Below are 18,677 nucleotides of genomic sequence, written 5' to 3' on the forward strand. Positions count from 1 at the left end.
TGAATCCGGTGGACCAGAGGGTGGACAGGGTAGAGAGCTTGGAGACTGAGGAGAGAGCTGAGCAGATAACATACTGTATCCGCTGATGGCGACGGATGTATTGGACAGCTTGGAGAACAGCGTAAAGCTCCGCAGTAAAAACCGAACACTGGGAATGTTTAGTTGGTTGTTTTGGAGGAGGAGACCAGACATCGAGGTCATCGGTCTCATCGGATTAGGGAGGGACAGGGAAGGAAGTCGGCCGTGCCATTTGAAAGGTACCATCCCGGCATTTGCCTGGAGCTATTTAGGGAAATCACGGAAAACCTAAATCAGGATGGCCGGACGCGGGATTGAACCGTCGTCCGAATACTGGTCGGGAAGCCGAAATCCATTGGGGGTGTCGCCAACAATATAGGCACTTCCAACACCAAACGATGTTTTTGAGCCATCAGTGTAAATAAATGTGGCATCCTTCATTTGTGCGCATAGAGCAGCAAATGCCCGACGATAAACAAGAGAAGGGGTACCATCCTTGGGAAACTGACAAAGGTCACGGAACAGGCAGGTCCGGGGCCGGAGCCAAGGCGGTGCTGTACCCCAAGTTGTCACGAAAGTTTTAGGAAAGTGGAAGGAAAGAGAATGGAGCAGTTGACGGAAGCGGAGTCCCGGTGGTAGTAGGGAGGAAGGGCGGCCTGCATACCCTAAATCCAAGGAGGCGTCGAAAAAAATGTTGTGGGCCGGATTAGCAGGCATGGAAGACAGATGGCTAGCATAATGACTCAGGACAGCTCGCCGATTGGACAGCGGAGGTTCAGCAGCCTCAGCATAAAGGCTTTCCACAGGGCTGGTATAAAAAGCTCCAGACACGAAAAATAATCCACGGTGGTGGACAGAGTCGAAACGCCGAAGAACAGACGGCCGAGTCTCTAACAGAGCATCAGCCAACTTTTCATCATCTTTCCGTTAGTAGCTGCAGAGGCACAATGAGTACGAGTATGTGTGTGCCACGTGTACAGTTAATACGACACAGCTGTGTATCATCTTTGGCCATCTGCCTTCACTCCAGTGTCAACATTTGTGAAGTTTCCACATGTGAAGCACAGCATTTGTCCCAGTCTACTGCAGTATGTCAGTATACATTTGAGAGTGTAAGTAAATGGTTGATGAGTAATGTAAACAATTCAGACAAGCTCTAGACGGTACATATCGACTTACGTACCACGTTCTTTGGTTTAGGGATTATTTATTTTAACTGCAGGATTAGAGCGCTTAGTGCCTCTAAGAGATAACTCACAGTTTGTGTAGGCAACTGACTAAGGGTCAGACTAAAATCTAAAGGTTCGGGCTTCAGTCTGTCTTACGAATTTTCTGTCACTTATCTCGTCTTTCACTTATGGCAGTGGTTAATATCCTCATCCTAAAAACATATTTTTAAAAAAAGGGCCGGTAAACGGTATGTTAAGCCATTAACACCGTATCGGCAGTGCAAGTAATTGGTTTACGTTTTTCATTTACAGCACCTTTAAAGTTTTCACAACATTTATCTGTTTCTTGTCCGCTCTTTTTTTCTAGTCTTCAAACAAACCAGATGAGAACGAGCGAGATTGCACTCCGATTTATGTGGAATCAGAAGAATAAAGATGGAATTCACAAGGAATTATCCCAGACTCTCTCTGCTTCCCCTCGCCCCCCTTTTTTTTTTAAGTACCCAGAAGAAGCATGCAAAATCTAAACCAATCAGTGTTTGAACCATTGGCACCAAATCTAACTTTGACTCAGAAGGGGGTAAATTATGCTGCCACAAAAGTCTTTGGTCACTTACCTAATAGCATCGAAAGTCTGACAGATAGCCATATAGCATTTAAAAGGAAATTAAAAGAATTTCTGAATGGCAACTCCTCCTACTCATTAGATGAATTTTTGGATGTAGTAAGTGGGTAATTTCCTTACCACCCACCCAAAAAATATTAATAATATTAAGTGTCATGTAATATTTTGTGTAATGTAATATCTTGTATAGACACCTTTTATTAACCTGACACGTTCCACATCACTGCGAAGTGTCGTATTCATGACCTATGGAACAAGTACTAATCTAATCTAACCTAATCTCTAATCAACCGTGAGTGCACTTTTACACTATTTTCTTGCTCTGTCGCTCACAGTGAAAATAGCTTCCACTTTCTGTTTGTTTCCGTGTGCAGCTCTTCGAAAATATCCGGGACAGAACAATAAAAGAATTTACCTTTGAATTTTCAACCATGACTGAAAATTAACGATTTTACGACTATATTAGTGTTTCAACAAGACGCACATGTACGTCCCACTGGCACATAACGGGTAATATCTGAAGTATGTCTGGAACGAGTCCTTCCTGGAAACTTTGCAATAACCGCAGAACAGATAGTTGTTATCGCAGTGACGTTTCATTTGGAGTAATGTTGCCCTGTGCTAATAGCTGCTACTGACAGCTGCTGCTTCCTCCTGCTAGTGTAGATACAGTCTTGAATGTCACTGATATTAATACATTAACACTGAGCTGACGGATGAAATGACAAAACAAAACAAAAAATCTGTCTAGACGTGAGATAGTGCTTAACACACCCACGAAATGACCTGAATCATAAGTCTTGTGACCAAAAACTCTTCGCAGAATTTTTTATTCTCACTAACAGATTTGCCGGAAAATGCAACATCCTGAGTTAGTGTATTGATATAAGAGACATTTGTAAATCTTGAGGATATTTTTCTTCTGTCGCTGCAACTATAATACCCTCAGTAATTGTAAAGCAACTACGGACAACCAGGCCAACAAACGAAGAATTTGTAAATCTGTTAGACATTCTATTACTAATATGGTGACACAGCATTACAATACTAACGTGCTTTCGTCTTTCATTACTAACATAAAGTCCGTGACTTTATGAACGATTCATTTCCAACGAGTTGCCGTTGACCTTCGCAAAACTAAAAGGAAGGCATTAATGTACTTGTAATGTTACAGTCGATACTGTGCAGGCATAAAGTCATTTTGCCATTTTGATACACATGTTGTTATATAACAGAGTGGAGACGTCGAAGTGACGTTTTGGAAGTTGGCTGCGAAGAATGAGACTAGCAGTTAGAGACGTGGTGAATAGTCACTAGATTCGAATCCTGCCTCGGGAATGGATGTGTGTGATGTCCTTAGGTTAGGTAGGTTTAAGTAGTTCAAAGTTCTAGGGGACTGATGACCTCAGAAGTTAAATCCCAAAGTGCTCAGAGCCAATAGTCACTAGACGTTCTTGGAACACTCACCTTAACTGTAGGGAGATGTAACGGCAAGAAAAGTAAAATAGAAATTTCGTTTTTATAATTTCAAGGAAGCGGCACCTCCTACTATCCCTCACCCAAAATAAAACCTCTGCCTTTAACTTCAGAGCACAAAGACCGCAGATATCTCTTAAAATTCATAAAATTTCGCAGTTAACGTACAATTTCCGCAGTTCAGTCCAATACCTCCTCATGGGTAATCTGATTTACTCATCTCATCTTCAGTATTTTTGTACGGCACCACATTCCGAAAGCTTCCTTTTTCAGTTTGTCTGGTCTGTTTATCGCGTATTTTTCACTTCCGTACATGGCTACACTTCAGTCGAATATCTTCAGAAAAAACTTCCTAATACTTGAAATTGAATTCGACGTTAACAGATTTATCATTTTCACAAACGCTTTTCCTACTTATTGGCAGTCTGTATTTAAATCTTCTCCACTTCGGCAATCGTCAGTTACTTTCATACCCAAATACAAAATTTCATCTCGTACTTTTAATGTATGATTTCCTAATCTAATTCCCACGTGCTTGTCTGTTTTGATTCGCCTACGTTCCCTTACCCTTGTTGTACTTTTGCTGATGTTGTCAAAAAAAAGAAAAAAAGAAAGGCTCTGAGCACTATGGGACTTAACATCAATGGTCATAAGTCCCCTAGAACTACTTAAACCTAACTAACCTAAGGACATCACACAACACCCAGTCATCACGGAGTAGAGAAAATCCCCGACCCCGATGGGAATCGAACCCGGGAACCCGGGTGCGGGAAGCGAGAACACTACCGCACGACCACGAGCTGCGGACTTGATGTTGTCTTTCAACATATTTTCTACACACTGTCCATTCCGTACAGGTGAACTTTCAGGTCCTCTGCCATTCCTGACAGAATTACAGTGTCATCGACAAACTGAGCTTTTAGTTCTTGCCGGCCGGAGTGGCCTAGCGGTTCTAGGCGCTATAGTCTGGAACCGCGCGACCGCTACGGTCGCAGGTTCAAATCCTGCCTCGGGCATGGATGTGTGTGATGTCCTTAGGTTAGTTAGGTTTAAGTAGTTCTAAGTTCTAGGGGACTGATGACCTCAGCAGTTAAGTCCCATAGTGCTCAGAACCATTTGAACCATTTTTTTTTTTTTTAGTTCTTCTCTCCATAAATTTTAGTACCCTTTCCAAATTTATCCTAGCTGTACTTTACTACTTTCGGAAAACGGACTTAATGACATTTGTAGCGTAGAATGTGGTCTAGATTAGGTTGAAATGTCGCCATTTTGATCTCGATGAGTGGTTTATGTCCGCCATATCAAAGAAGTCGACTGGCAGGTTTAATCTTTCGGCTCAAACTAATCTTCAAGTGACGCCAGAAAAGTTCCATTCGTGTCGATGATTCTGTTTGGCCTTTCGTCAGCAGTGCGGAAATTTTCAACAGTCTTTTTTGTACCTTAGTTGGCAGTAGTACGCGCACGAGATGTGGTGAGAATGCGGGTACAACATAGTCGCCCGGTGCGTGGCAGAAGTGCCGTTTCGTTCGTCCGAAGCTCTGGCAAGCTGCGCGTGTTTTTGTTTGCGCGTCGTCTGTGTACAAGTTTTTCCCTCGCGCTACCCCCTGGCGCATTCTCCCCTGCCAGGCCGCATCTGACAAGACCTAAACTAACTCGAGGCCTGCGCACGAAAAACTGGCCCCTCGCTCGTCCATAGAAAGAAAGAAATCCCCGAAATAGGTTTTTGTGTCGGCTGAGCTCCGTGCTGCCATTACTACGGCCGTGGAGACTGGGGCCCGGAGTTACTAGCCGTCGCGAAAACGTCGACAACCTGCCCGCGGTCTCCAGCTGTCTCTCTCTACCTGCCCGCTGGATGTTCCAAGCCGAGGTGAATTCTATCCAGTGCACAGGCAGGGAGCATTAGCGCTCTGTACGCCATACGTATGGAAAGCAGACGCATCGTAAACGGCTTCTGTTAGCCCAAACTGCACGGACTTTTTTCGCTCTGCTCTTTCATACGACAGACATCTGCGCCGGGCGCCGCTATAAATTTTACAATGACAATACTCGCTTTGTTACCAGCGCCAGAGTGAGATAATGAATGTAGCCTCCTCCCCTTGGTACTTTTTAATGGCGTGTGGCTAACACTTGATAATGAGAATACGATAGCTTCTAAAGGTGTGACACCCAGCTCGCGCTATTCGTCCACGAGACTCAGAGGGCCATGGACACGGGTTCCCAGGTAGATGCCGTGTTTCTTGACTTACGCAAGGCGTTTGATACAGTTCCCCACAGTCGTTTAATGAACAAAGTAAGAGCATATGGACTATCAGACCAATTGTGTGATTGGATTGAAGAGTTCCTAGATAGCAGAACGCAGCATGTCATTCTCAATGGAGAGAAGTCTTCCGAAGTAAGAGTGATTTCAGGTGTGCCACAGGGGAGTGTCGTCGGACCGTTGCTATTCACAATATACATAAATGACCTTGTGGATGACATCGGAAGTTCACTGAGGCTTTTTGCGGATGATGCTGTGGTATATCGAGAGGTTGTAACAATGGAAAATTGTACTGAAATGCAGGAGGATCTGCAGCGGATTGACGCATGGTGCAGGGAATGGCAATTGATTCTCAATGTAGACAAGTGTAATGTTCTGCGAATACATAAAAAGAAAGATCCCTTATTACTTAGCTACAATATAGCAGGTCAGCAACTGGAAGCAGTTAATTCCATAAATTATCTGGGAGTACACATTAGGAGTGATTTAAAATGGAATGATCATATAAAGTTAATCGTCGGTAAGGCAGATGCCAGACTGAGATTCATTGGAAGAATCCTAAGGAAATGCAATCCGAAAAAAAGGAAGTAGGTTACATTACGCTTGTTCGCCCACTGCTTGAATACTGCTCAGCAGTGTGGGATCCGTACCAGATAGGGTTGATAGAAGAGATAGAGAACATCCAACGGAGCGCAGCCCGCTTCGTTACAGGATCATTTAGTAATCGCGAAAGCGTTACGGAGATGACAGATAAACTCCAGTGGAAGACGCTGCAGGAGAGACGCTCAGTAGCTCGGTACGGGCTTTTGTTGAAGTTTCGAGAACATACCTTCACCGAGGAGTCAAGCAGTATATTGCTCCCTCCTACGTAAATCTCGCGAAGAGACCATGAGGATAAAATCAGAGAGATTAGAGCCCACACAGAGGCATACCGACAATCCTTCTTTCCACGAATAATACGAGACTGGAATAGAAGCGAGAACCGATGGAGGTACTCCGCCACACATCGTCAGGTGGTTTGCTGAGTATGGATGTAGATGTAGAAGGAAGTAAATTTCCGAGCGAGTTTAGATAATGAGCCACTGGAATATTATTCGAGATGTCATTCGTCCTTTACGTATTCCGAGATCTGCTTAAAATTATATCAGCGAATTCGAGAACTGTCGATCCGCAGACCATGGTCGACTTCTTTACCCGTCCTGCTCTGATTCAGTTAACTCTGGTTTCTAATTAAAATGAACTTGCTGAATGGGTCTGCGATCATTCAGGGTATTTTGCGAATAAACCATCTAGATGCCTGGTATATTTATGTAGTTATAACGACGATTCGGCCATTGGCATCATCAAATGTTTAGTTAGGTTTAAAGAAATATAATAACAAGAGGTGTTTTTTAAAAAGGTCGTCCATCAATTTTTTTCAGCTAATACTTATAAAATACATGTCGTTGTTGTTGTGGTCTTCAGTCCTGAGACTGGTTTGATGCAGCTCTCCATGCTACTCTATCCTGTGCAACCTTCTTCATCTCCCAGTACTTACTGCAACCCACATCCTTCTGAATCAGCTTAGTGTATTCATCTATTGGTCTCCCTGTACTATTTTTACCCTCCATGCTGCCCTCCAGTACTAAATTGGTGATCCCTTGATGCCTCAGAACATGTCCTACCAACCGATCCCTTCTTCTAGTCAAGTTGTGCCACAAATTTCTCTTCTCCCCAATTCTATTCAATACCTCCTCATTAGTTATGTGATCTACCCATCTAATCTTCAGCAGTCTTCTGTAGCACCACATTTCCAAACCTTCTTTTCTCTTCTTGTCCAAACTATTTATCGTCCATGTTTCACTTCCATACATGACTACATTCCATACAAATACTTTCAGAGACGACTTCCTGACACTTAAATCCATACTCGATGTTAACGAATTTCTCTTCTTCAGAAACGCTTTCCTTGCCATTGTCAGTCTACATTTTATATCCTCTCTACTTCGACCATCATCAGTTATTTTGCTCCCCAAATAGCAAAACTCCTTTACTACTTTAAGTGTCTAATTTCCTAATCCAATTCCCTCAGCGTCACCCGACTTAATTCGACTACATTCCATATATTCTTTAAAACGACAAACATTTATAACACTGTTTAAATGCGTACAGTTGCACAATCATAAAATTAGCTTTACAGTTGTTATAGTTACGTGACCTCCATAAGAACTTATTGTTCATGCGGACTTCATCTAAATATGACACCTAGGACTCATTTAATCTGCTTTACAATTTTATCGAAGTTGTGGTGAGTCAACTTCTTAACAAAGATTTAGCTTTTTAATTTCATCTTTTGTATCCTGATAATGTATAAAAAGTATCTCACGGCCTTATGGTCCTTTAAAATTAACTGCAGATGTGATGATTGCCGTAGCTGGAACGACGTTAAGCGAGCTACGCGGTCTTATTGACAAAATAATATGGTTCAAATGGCTCTGAGCACTATGGGACTTAACATCTATGGTCATTAGTCCCCTAGAACTTAGAACTACTTAAACCTAAGTAACCTAAGGACATCACACAACACCCAGTCATCACGAGGCAGAGAAAATCCCTGACCCCGCCGGGAATCGAACCCGGGCGTTGGAAGCGAGAACGCTACCGCACGACCACGAGCTGCGGACAAAATAATATGGATTGAACTCATAAACTCTTTTTTTTTTTACAGAAAATTTGTGAGCACTTGTTTACATCCCAGAATAATTTAATCGGCAATGTCTTAATGGAGGCGGTATGTCTTTTACTTCTGCTCATTGTCATTTGACTCACTCATTGAAGATAATTTGTGCTCTTCATCGTTCTGGAGGCGCAATGGTTAATTTCTAGCCTACAGTTCCACTGGACTAGATTTAAATCCCCGATCTTTCCTACAAATTTTTCCATCTCTCATCATCTGCATCTGCAGTCCGCAAGCCACCTTACGGTGCGTGGCGGAGGATACTTCTCGCACCACTCACTGTCTGTTACCCGCTTCCCTGGTCCAGTCGCGAATGATTCTCGCGAACAGTGACAGTCAAACTCCACATGAGCTCTAATTCTCTTGTCGTGATCATTTCGAAAGACACAGGTGGGAGAAAGTAATATGTTGCTCGACCATTCATGGAATTTCAATAGTAAACATCTCCGTGATGTACAACGAATCTGCCCTAGAATTTGTTGAGCATCTCCTTAACGTTCACGGGGCGCTCTTCGTTGGATCTTCTCTGTCCCTTCTATTAATACAGCCTCTTAACAGTCCCAGGCAGTAGAATAACACTCAAGAATCGGTAGAACGGGTGATGTATTACGAAGTCACTTCTTTTGTGGATGCATTTCATACCACTTAAGATTCTCCCAATGACACTCGCCCTGACGGCCGCTGTGGCCGAACAGTTCTAGACGCTTCAGTCTGGAACCGCGCGACTGCTACGGTCGCAGGTTCGAATCCTGCCTCGGGCATGGGTGTGTGTCATGTCCTTAGGTTAGTTAGGTTTAAGTAGTTCTAAGGGGCTGGTGACCTCCGATGTTAAGTCCCATAGTGCTCAGAGCCATCTGAACCATTTGAGCTCTCGCCCTCATATTTCTCTGTCCCTGCAATTAATTTTGTCTTCATTACACTTTAGATATCACTGGACGTTTCCTCCAAAGTATTTCACTACAGTTAATGTTTTCGATGACTTTTCGCCAACAGCGTAATCAAAACAATGGTTCAAATGGCTCTGAGCACTATGGGACTTAATATCTGACGTCATCAATCCCCTAGAACTTAGAACTACTTAATCCTAACTAACCTAAGGACATCGCACACATACATGCCCGAGGCAGGATTCGAACCTGCGACCGTAGCCGTCGCGCGGTTCCAGACTGTAAACAGCGTGATCGAGCAGTAAGCATATCTTCCCCCATTCACGCTCATTGCTTTACATTTAATTACGTTCAGACTTAAATGCCAGCGCCTGCACCAACCGCAAGGCCGGCGCACGTCATGTTGCATTTCGTTACTCTTCTGACGTTACAACCTTCCTACAGATGTCAGCATCATCTGAACAGATTCACTGGGCTTCAGAAGTTATACACTAGATCATTTATGTGTCCTGTAAAAATTAGCGGCCGTATAATAATCTACTGCGGGACTTATAAATTACATATACATCTACCAGTTTCGCCCCGTAAGAAAAATCTCTGGGTTTTCTACCCGGGTGGCATCGTTAAGATACCTCGACGTTCCGACGAGTGTCGTACTCATCCATAAGGGTCAATCAAATGAAAACGTGACGGATGGAAAAAAGTAAGTTAACTGTTTATTATTTCACAATTTTTTATCCATGTATAACTGTAAAGACATTGATATAACATTTACCCTCTCTTACATTTCTATATATTTTTCTATCTTGTAGTACAATACCTATGTACGCACAGCCCAACATAGCATAGTTTGACTTGCGTCTATTACAGAAAGTTTTTGAAGTAGATCTCTGCCCAACCAAGGAGAGTTACATACAGTCAGTTATATCGATAACACAACACAAAATAATCAGTAATAATCGATAATATTCAAAAGAATACCAGACCACAGGGTCAAAAAAATAGAGCCAATTGAAACAAATATATTGTACTTGATCTCAGTCTTATGAAACGTACAGGAACAGTCTTTTTTGCATAGGACTGCATTAGTACTTCGTGGGGTAACCCTTATTTTTGAGGATTGCCCTGCACCTCTTACCCATAGAGTCTACTAAAGGCCTGCATTCGTCACTACTGATCGCATACCAGGCTCTCTGGATTTCTTCCCACAGTTTTTCTGACGATGTAGCTTTTGAGCGGTCAATTCTCTTGTCTAAGATCTCCCATAAGTTCTCAATGGGTGATGCGTCAGGGGACTGACGTGGCCACTCTAATACTTCGATATTGTGCTCTTGAACAAACTGCCTTATGATCCTTGCAGTATGCTTTGGATCGTTATCGTGCTGAAATTTCCATTTCAGCGGCATTTCCTCTTCAGCATAAGGCAGCATCACATTTGCCAAGATGTCTTTGTACATTTCTGCGTTCATTATGCCGTTGATACGGTGTATTGGACCAATGCCGTACCACGAAAAACATCGCCATACCATAACACTTCCGCCACCGTATTTCACAGTTTTTAAAGTGTACTTGGGATTAAATTCCTGGTTTGGTGGGCGGCGCACATAGACTTTTCCGTCTGAGGCAAACCTATTAAACTTGGATTCATCGGACCAAAGGATGTTCCTCCACCAAGTATTAGGTTTTTGTTCATTTCTCCGGGCAAAGGCTAACCTTTTCCGAACATTAGCTTGTGAAACATGTGGCTTCTTTCTTGCAATGCGCCCATTCAATTTTGCAGATCTCAGTCGTCTTTGAATCGTTGAGGTTGATGGTTGAACATCATGTTCGTCGCTAAACAAAATGGCTTTCAGTCGTGGTGTTGACAAAAATGGGTCTTTCTTCACTTCCCTAGTGATGAGTCTGTCTACGCGAGGAGTAGTTACACGAGGTCGCCCCCTGTTCTCCACCTGCGGCTTTGTTTGTTTTGACCGTCTCATGGCGTTCTGGACTCGTTTTCGCGAAACGTGCAAGACATTGGCTATTTTATTCATGGACATCCCACTTTTGAACATCCGGAACATTACTATACGCTCATCTTCACTGGTATGCTTTGCTCTGCCCATCTAGACGAATGTAAACAAAACCACACGTCAATTTACATACAAAACAACTGCATAAAAATCAATTTAAAGGCACATGTGTAAAGCGGCTCTATTATTTTGACCCATAAGATTCTTACCTTTATGCCTCTTTTCACACGTCTAGCTCAAACGCTTCCTTTCGGACGACTAAAGATAGCAGCAACGTCTTCCCTGATGTTGTCTACAAGGGACTGACAACACGGCACTCGTGGCGATTTCGCGAACTAATAGATATCCTAGTTCTTAATCTCGTCAATAGAGGTGGCTCTATTATTTCGACCGCCACTGTACATGTTATGCTTGAACTACGGCTCTTTCATGTCTCACCAGGCTCCCACTACTTAGTATCTGCTTTTGCGCCATTACAGAGAGCTGGTTTGTGAGTAATTATACTTCAAGGCTTCAGTAGACTACTTTTGAGTGTCTGTGCGGGCCTTGTGGTTTGTTGGTGTCTGCTGAACGTAATCACTGCGAGTGTAGCTTTTTCATTGTCCGGGAAACATGTTGCCCGCTGCCTCCCTCCCACCAGCAGCAGTGTGCTTGTGTGCCTCCTGCGTTTGTGGCAGGTAACAACAACAACAATACCGCAATAAATTATTTCAGGGTAAATACCTTAATTTTTCTATTATGCATGCAGCAATAAGAACGTATAAAGGCAATTGTGATAGTTAAATATGTGTTTCAGTTATTAGTAAAGCACAGTTTTATAATCTTCGCTATTCTTAAAGGTCACTCACTAAAGTAGTTAATTTTAAATATGAAAAGATAATTATTTATGATCTGTTACATGGTTCCGACGTAAGAGCCTTCTGGTGGCTGCAACACACTACAAAAATGTTATCTTTGCAATAATACCTGTCAGTTATACCTTATACGTTATTTAAAGTGGATTCGCAGTGTTTAGAATATGTGCAGCACAGCCGGCCGGAGTGGCCGAGCGGTTCTAGGCGCTACAGTCTGGAACCGCGCGACCGCTACGGTCGCAGGTTCGAATCCTGCCTCGGGCATGGATGTGTGTGATGTCCTTAGTTTAGTTAGGTTTAAGCAGTTCTAAGTTCTAGGGGACTTACGACCACAGCAGTTGAGTCCCATAATGCTCAGAGCCATTTTTTTTTTTTTTTTTTTTTTTTTTTGTGCAGCACATGTAAACAGATGTGCTATTGCGTACTGTGTTTGTATGATGTAACAAGCATCTGTGAGCAATACGTATATGGACTTGGACTTTTGCACAAGGTGCTTTATGGTTTTAAATATTTTAGCGATGTTAAACCTTTTATAATGTGCTGATTTTTACCCACTTGACATATTGCCCATGAGGTTCAGCGTAAAGCGAATACGTTTTACAACAAAAAGTTTTTTAAGGTATGTAAATGCACAGGTCCACTTCCCCCGTTTATAATACCAAACAAAAACTTTTATATCGAATGTTACATCTTAAATTATGAGACGTATTACACGTATATGCACTTTCTTACAGACCTGAAGATGACGGAAAACTCTGTTGAATCCGGTTGTCTTAAATAAATGGTTCAAATGGCCCTGAGCACTATAGGACTTAACTGCTGAGGTCATCAGTCACCTAGAACTTACAACTACTTAAACCTAACTAACCTAAGGACATCACACATATCCAAGTCCGAGGCATGATTCGAACCTGTGACCGTAGCGGTCGCGCGGTTCCAGACTGTAGCGCCTAGAACTGCTCGGTCACCACGGCCGGCTCTTAAAAAAATATTTTATGTGATCTTGGCTGTTGAATGTTATTTAACAATTAAAACAGATTACCCTACAGTACTCTCAAAATCAGAAAATTCAAACATTTATCCCACTATGGGACAAAATGGCCAATGCCCACATGCAAAAAATGTTTACGGTTACCTACGAAACCATGATTGTACCCGGGCGTGCACCTCCGAAGGAAATCGATGTCTACGAATGTCTTTCTCCAGGACTCCAAAAATACGAAAATCGTATGGGGAGAGATAGGGACTGTACGGAGGATGTGCAAAGGCTTCCCAGCGGGCCAACTTGTGTGCTGAGGTTGTTTCGACTACGCGGGAGACGCTCCGTTGGGAGCCCTTTACACATCCCTCATACAGTCCCCATCTCTCCCTAAGCGATTTCCATACTTTTGGAGTCCTGAAGAAAGACATTCGTGGCCGTAGATTTGCTCCGAGCGAAGAGATGCGCGACTGGGTACAATCATGGTCCCCTGTGCAACCGCACTTTCCCATGAAGTCTTGTCTCAAAGTGGGGTAAGTGCATTAACACATGTGGCGATTACTTTTAAAATAATAAAGAGTTTACTTACTTACTTTCGTCTGTCTCGTTTCCATTTCACTGTCCCTTATGTCTTAACGCTACCACACGGTTGGAAAGCAGGAAGCTATTCGTCAGTTGTATCCCTCGGGAAAAGTTACGTTCACTCTTCTTTGAATTGCTACCTTTACTATTATACTGTTTGTCTCTTGTGCAGGCAGATTTGAACAACTAGTAACTATCATCTGAGAAACGTTACTTCAGTTTGCTTCCGTGTTTCAAACATACGTATCGCGTAATAACCGCAACTATGTAACTGGACAATTCCTGCACATGTACCAACCGTGAATAGATTAATGGGGACGGTATTAAGCTGCGCACATTAGCGGTGCGTGTGTGTGTGATAGAGAGAGAGAGAGAGAGAGAGAGAGAGAGAGAGAGAGAGAGAGAGAGAGAGAGACTGAGTATTGTGCTAGAGTGTCAAAACTGGTCCAGCCGCTCAGTGTAAACCATTTATGTAGATTACAGTTGTGCATTTTTTGAACAATTGGAACTGTCCGTGACACAGGGTATTACGTCACTAGCGCGGCTTAACGCCAGCTCGTGTCTTGTTTAGGATCGGTAGAATTGAGCTCCAATTTTTTTTCGTAAAAAAACTGCATCCAGGATTATGGTGTCTGAATTCACTGATATGAATTTTAAATGGTTCGCGCACGCGTCAGAGTTTTTTTTTTTTTTTTTTTTTTTTTCATCGGCGACAGAGAGGCGATGCCTGGAAATTACTGTTTTGGTAAATATTTTATCGGGGCGAAAAGCTAATATGCTTGACTGACAGGGAGAGTATCACGTGTCAATAGGCATAATCCTGCCGGCGGACGATATGGCAGGTCCACGCAGGTTGGATCTCGCTTATTCGCGTGCCGGCGTGCGTTATTGCTCGTCTGCGCGACTGCACTCACCATTACTCCGCTGTCGTCCTTCGTCTTGTTTCTGTTTCTCTTGTAGATTCTGTAACAAGGCAAATGTCCCAGCATTGCTGTGAGTGCTCGTATTTCGTCTTACCGCATCCCCAAGATTACCTATGTTCAGCGTTAGAGGTCTCCATACATCGATGTGTTTCCAGTGAGTTCCAAAATGGCTCTGAGCAGTATGAGACTTAACTTCTGAGGTCATCAGTCCCCTACAACTTAGAACTACTTAAATCTAAGTAACCTAAGGACATCACACACATCCATGCCCGAGGCAGGATTCGAACCTGCGACCGTAGCGGTGGCGCGGTTCCAGACTGAAGTGCCTAGAGCCTTGAATACCTCCAGCATCCACAGTTGACCTGCCTCTTCTAAAACCAAACTGCTCATTACATACTAGGTTATATTGTTCAAGATAGTAACAAAGTTGGGAATGCATAATGGATCTCTCCCCAATTGAGTACGTTTGGAGCATTATGGACAGGGCCCTCCAATGAGCTCGGGATTTTGGCGATCTATCGCGCCAATTGAACAAAATTTGGCTCGATATTCCTCAGAAAGAGATCCAAGAGCCTTATCAATCGATGCCAAAGCGAATAACTGCTTGCATAAGGACCAGGGACAGATCAACGCGTTACTGACTTGCTCAATTTGTGAAGCTCTTTCTCTTCAATAAATCAACCAATTTTTCTGAAATTGTAATTATTTCTTTGTCTTTACATGTACATCACATCTACCGATTTCTGTCCCATTTTGATAATTCCTCCCTGGTGCGTCTTCTTTTTGTCTTGGAGTGTGTATCGAACTACAAGCAACGACGCTAAAGGAAGTTATCCAATGCATAGATTACTCCCCAGTCCGAATACTTCCAAGTTCTTTAAACAATCAAACCGAGCGGTCTCAGGCGCTGCAGTCATGGACTGTGTGACTGATCCCGGCGGAGGTTCGAGTCCTCCCTCGGGCATGGATGAGTGTGTTTGTCCTTAGGATAATTTAGGTTAAGTAGTGTGTAAGCATAGGGACTGACGACCTTAGCAGTTAAGTCCCATACGATTTCACACACATTTGAACATTTTTTTGAAACTATCAAACATGATTTGCATTTCGTATACGGCATGTTATGTGCGTTGTTTGATACCATGTTCCTTATCTTCCAGAAGACGTCCGATACTGTTTCGCACTGTCACGAAATGTGCAAAATACAAGCGTGCGGAATATGAGGCCACCTTAGTAACTAAATTGAACAGTTCCTAGCAAACAGAATTTAACGGAGAAAAATAGTCAGACGCAAAATTAACTTCAAGAGAACCCCAAGGAATTGTTTATAGGATCATTGCGTATCGCAGTATACACTATGTGACCAAAAGTATCCGGACACTTGGCTGAAAATGACTTACAAGTTCGTGGCGCCCTGCATCGGTAATTCTGGAATTCAGTATGGTGTTGGCCCACTGTTAGCCTTGATGACAGCTTCCACTGTTGCAGGTATAGGTTCATTCAGGTGCTAGAAGGTTTCTTGGGGAATGGCAGCCCATTCTTCAGGGAGTGCTGCACTGAGGAGAGGTATCGATGTCGGTCGGTGAGGCCAGGCGCGAAGTCGGTGTTCCAAAAGCATCCCCCGCGAAAACGCGGAAGTGCCGCAACATGATGTGGCATGGACTCGACTAATGTCTGAACTAGTGCTAGAGTAAACTGATACCATGAATCCTGCAGGGTTGTCCATAAATCTTCAAGAGTACGAGGGGGTGGAGATCTCTTCTGAATAGCACGTTGCAGTCCATCCCAGATATGCTCAATGATGTTCATGTTGGGTTCAAATGGCTCTGAGCACTATGGGACTTAACAGCTGAGGTCATCAGTCCCCTAGAACTTAGAAGTACTTAAACCTAACTAACCTAAGGACATCACACACATCCATGCCCGGGGAAGGATTCGAACCTGCGACCGTAGCGGTCGCGCGGCTCCAGATGTAACGCCTAGAACCAATCGGCCACCAAGGCCGGCTGTTCATGTAGGGGAGTCTGGTGGCCAGTAGAAGTGTTTCAACTCAGAATTGTGGTCTGGAGCCACTCTGTAGCAATTCTGGAAGTGTTGGGTGTCGCATTGTCCTGCTGGAATTGGCCAAGTCCTTCAGAATGGACAATGGACATGAAGGGTATGCAAGTGATCAGACAGGATGCTTACGTACGTGTCACCTGTCAGAGTCGTATGTAGAAGTATCAGGAGTCCCATACTACACCAACTGCATACGCCCCACACCATTGCAGAGCCTCCACCAGCTTCAACAGTCAAAAAAATGTTCAAATGTGTGTGAAATCGTATGGGACGTAACTGCGAAGGTCATCAGTCCCTAAGCTTACACACTACTTAACCTAAATTATCCTAAGGACAAACACACACACCCATGCCCGAGGGAGGATTCGAACCTCCGCCGGGACCAGCCGCACAGTCCATGACTGCAGCGCCCAAGACCGCTCGGCTAATTCCGCGCGGCCGCTTCAACAGTCCCCTGCTGATATGCATAGTCCATGCATTTGTGTGGTTGTCTCCATATCCGTGCACATCCATTCGCTCGGTACCATTTGAAACGAGACTTGTCCAACCAGGCAAGATGTTTCCAGTCATCAACAGACCAATGTCGGTGTTGATAGGCGAGGCGTAAAGCTTTCTGTCGTGCAGTCATCAAGGGCACACGAGTGGGCCCTGGGCTTCGAAAATCCATATCGATGATGTTTCGTTGACTGGTTCGCACGCTGACACTTGTTGATGGTCCGGCACTGAAACCTGCGGCAATTTGCAAAAGGATTGCACTTTGTCACGTTGAACGATTCTCTTCCGTCGTCGTTGGTTCCATTCTTGCAGGTTCTATTTCCGGTCGCAGCAATGTCGGAGATTTTATGTTTTTTTCCGGATTCCTGATATTCATGGTACAATCGTGAAATGTTCGTACGGGAAAATCCTTTTTCTCATCGCTACCTCGGATATGCTGTGTCCCATCGCTCGTGCGCTGACTATGACACCACGTTCAAACTCACATCTTGATAACCCTCCGTTGTAGCAGCAGTAACTAATCTAACAACGGCGACAGACACTTGTATCATATAGGCGTTGCCGACCGCAGCGCCGTATTCTGCCTGTTCAAATATCTCTGTATTTGAATATGCACTCCTATACGAGTTTCTTTGGCTCTTGAGTGTATATTGTTTTCGTTATCATGAGTAATTTCAGTGGCGAGGGCACTCTTCATTCAGTTTTCTTTGCGCACTGGATTTAGGAGCCTTGTGGATCCGAAAGCTAGTCGACAATGTACTGCAGATCCTGTCACCATTTCAGACACGGCTTTGGATCCGAAGACAAGCTGGACGCAGAAACGAAGACAAGCCGACGGTCTATTAAACCTTTTCTTCCGTCCATTCTTATTCCGGTATCTCGAAACTCTCCGCCCTCCGCCACACACCCTAATGCGGTCAGCGGCAGATGTAATTAGCGCAGACGAGACGTAATTGCGGCGGCGTGATGTCACGTGCGGCCGGTTCGCGTTTCTGCGGGCCTGCGCCCCGGGCTCCCAACTCAGTCAGCGCGGTCTGCGATAAGCGAAGGCCGGCCGGGAGGCAGGCAGCCGCACACAGCCGTGTTACGTCCCAGCGCCGCGCCAAGGACGCTCCGGCCCCCCGCCCCACCGACGTCGCCGCCGCGGCCTCGGGTCTGCTTTTTCGCAATTGGCGCTTCGTCCCTGAAGCGGCGGGCGCGCCGGAAAATACGGTAAATATAGGACACCTAGTCTGGTGCCGCTATTGCTGCACTGCCGCCTGATTGGTCCCAAGGGCACGATGCCGGCGCAGCCATCAGCGGCCATTCAGCAGCTGCGATTTACGTCTCACTGTTTCTCTCCTTTGTGCGGCCCTTCTGGTGGCCATAGTTCACAACGAGTTGATTCACCACACTGTCTCGTGTATGACGCCGAGGAAAGAGAGAAACCACAAAATTAAGGTAATAGCAGCCGTGCTTGCTGTACACGTTTTTAACAATATAAACAAATTGCTGATATCAGTACTGGTCCCACATTGCTATTTACTGCGGAATTGAACCAGTCTCAGCTCAGAAATACACACAAATCCATTTTCTTTCGTGAGGCTATTTCTTATCGCTAACACATACTTAATTTGAATGTTTGTGTGA

The sequence above is a fragment of the Schistocerca serialis genome, chromosome 6, assembly GCF_023864345.2.
Source record: "Schistocerca serialis cubense isolate TAMUIC-IGC-003099 chromosome 6, iqSchSeri2.2, whole genome shotgun sequence".
Lineage (NCBI taxonomy): Eukaryota > Metazoa > Arthropoda > Insecta > Orthoptera > Acrididae > Schistocerca > Schistocerca serialis.